The 2,500-nt window shown below is 37.2% G+C and overlaps 1 protein-coding gene across 6 annotated transcripts in view; it reads left to right on the top strand.

Moving 5' to 3' along the window:
• The window catches only part of LOC113822061 (longitudinals lacking protein, isoforms H/M/V), a 23,241-nt gene that overhangs the window by 995 nt on the left and 19,746 nt on the right, over positions 1-2,500 (top strand). The gene's annotated exons all lie outside the window — the stretch shown is intronic.

The raw sequence follows: 2,500 nt of genomic DNA, 5'->3' as shown, positions 1-2,500 counted from the left end.
ATAAATGGCCAAATGTTCTTATCAACTTGTAAAGTTTATTGATTTGATAAAGTCATAAATACATTTGGATGTTATAAATCTGATCTGAGTATAGAAAGTCTTATCAAGATGGCAACAGAGTATGTTCCATTATACATTATATACAAAATTTTGAAATAGAATTGAAATATTTGAAAATGCATTTTGTACAATAACTGCTCACAGGAGTTTTACAGAAACTGGTTTATGATTTTGAGTGGTAAAAATAAGGATTAAAATTTCTTTATCCACAAAGTGTATAGTGAATCTTTTTGATCTTGGCTCATGGTGTGCAATAATCACATTTTTACTCTAATGAGCCAGAAGTGTGAAGAGACAGTTACATTTTTACTCTAAATGTGGTGTTTACTTCAGATAAACAACTAACGTCTTTCCTGCTTTTATGTATATAAGCTTTTTCTAAATGCTAATGAATATTCTTTGAGGATTTTAATTGCTTAATTGCTTAAGGTTCATATTTCAGAAAAAAAGTAAACTTTAGATCAGCAGTGACCTAATGATTCAAGGATATGACTATTGGTATAGTAGAAATGCCCCTAATTTGTATCCTACTCATGTGTAGTGAAACAAACAAGATGACAGCATCTCGACACAAGAAGATGATATAATTCTCAGTTAGGTTAGGGTAGGTTAGTACTTATTGAAATAATGTTTATATGTACATACGCATATGTGTGTCATACGCTTAACCACAAGATATTAGATATAGCTGCTGTACACGTAATACCGGCCATGATTTAACTACTTCAATTAGACATTCTCTGAACATGCTCAAAATACACAGTGGATTAAGAGGGAGTTGTTGGTTGAATATGATGATGGAAAAGATTTATACTGAAAGACTTAAAGTACGATTGTATATCTAAATATATATATTTCTTCTTTCTTTTAAAGAAATTTGCCCAGTAAAGAATTGTAAAAAAAATTAAGGCAATGGCTTTAAAGAATACACAAAACAGCACTAAGTATAATGAAAGTAAAGATAAGACTACAATAGCTTTTCAAAGTCTGTGAGTCTATGCTTGCATCCAGGAATGTCAAGAGCCTCCATACCCCATGCTTCAGCAAAGTCAAACAAGCCTTTACCTTAATTAGTCTGACAGGATAGAGATTGTCACTATCTCTGGTGATCTGACATCGGTAATAAAACAAACTAAGTTCTCTTTTGCTGAATATTCCTGCTGGAGGTTTATTGGCCTTTGCTAAAGCACACAGTGTTGTCCTGATGTGAACATTTACCCAACCTAAAACTTTTTGAAGTTAAATTTACAGTATTGATGTATTAAGCTAGGCTAGATTATAGATAAAATTCTTGTAGAGGAAAAAAATATTGTAGTCACCTATAGAAGAAATAATCATCAGACACAAATGGTTAAGGCATAAATGAAAAAAAGTATTGCAGAAAGCACCACTCACGGCATAAGTCCGCCCGCAGACAACCACGCCCAGTCACAGCAACTTGTAATTGTTGAATAGAATTTCTGATGTGATACAAGGGACCTAGTCTCTGGTGAGTGCATCTGGAATGTAGAGAATTACCCTTTTATACAATCAGGGAACAATGGGGGAACTATTGAATCCTTGTAGCCCAAGGACACATGATTGAGTGTATTTGTACTTATTAGGTCTGATCTTAACCCATTCATGACAGGGGGAATTTTGAAGCCAAAAATAAAATATTCTGGGTGGCTACAAAATTGATGGGCGGAGCTTCCCCAGAGTCTGTCCGCCCGCCAGGCGCGGCCCGCTGCTGCGTCAGAGCGCGAGCTCCGATACAGCGTCACACTGGCGGGATGCCCGGCAATTTTATTTTTTCGGGTGTCTCATATATGGGACACCCGTCGCTAATGGGTTAACTAATTTGATTGAACATAACCTCTCAAAAACAGGCTGTCTTTCTAGTTTTGTTTTGTTATCATAAGTAAGTAAGGATGGTGAAACACTTAATTCAAATTCAATTTGTTAAGTTCCTATCAGTTATTCCTCCCGTCTTCCCAAATTATTTTAATTCCCCTAGTATTACCCTTATTCCCTCATCTCCTTTTATCCTATCATCTCTCAGAGCCAATCATACTAGTACTGTATGGCATTTGACAAATGAATGAATGTACTAGATATAAGGTAAGAATTTTCATTGTGTATGTCATGGACACCCTCATTCATTCTTCCCCCCCAGTCTCTCTTTCCCTCTCTCCCATTCTCTCTTTCTTTCCCCCTCCCCTTCTCCCTTTTTTTCCCCTCTCCCCTTCTCTCTTTCTTTCTCCCTCTCCCCTTCTCTCTTTCTTTCCCCCCTCCCCTTCTCTCTTTCTTTCCCCCTCTTCCCTTCTCTCTTTCTTTCCCTCTCCCTTCTCTCTTTCTTTCCCCTCTCCCTTCTCTCTTTCTTTCCCCCCTCTCCCCTTTCTCTCTTTCTTTCCCCCTCTCCCCTTCTCTCTTTCTTTCCCCCTCTCCCCTTCTCTCTCTT

Source organism: Penaeus vannamei, chromosome 24, assembly GCF_042767895.1.
Source record: "Penaeus vannamei isolate JL-2024 chromosome 24, ASM4276789v1, whole genome shotgun sequence".
Taxonomy (NCBI): Eukaryota; Metazoa; Arthropoda; class Malacostraca; order Decapoda; family Penaeidae; genus Penaeus; species Penaeus vannamei.
The sequence above is the reverse complement of the archived record's forward strand: the minus strand, read 5'-3'. Positions and strand labels throughout refer to the sequence as shown.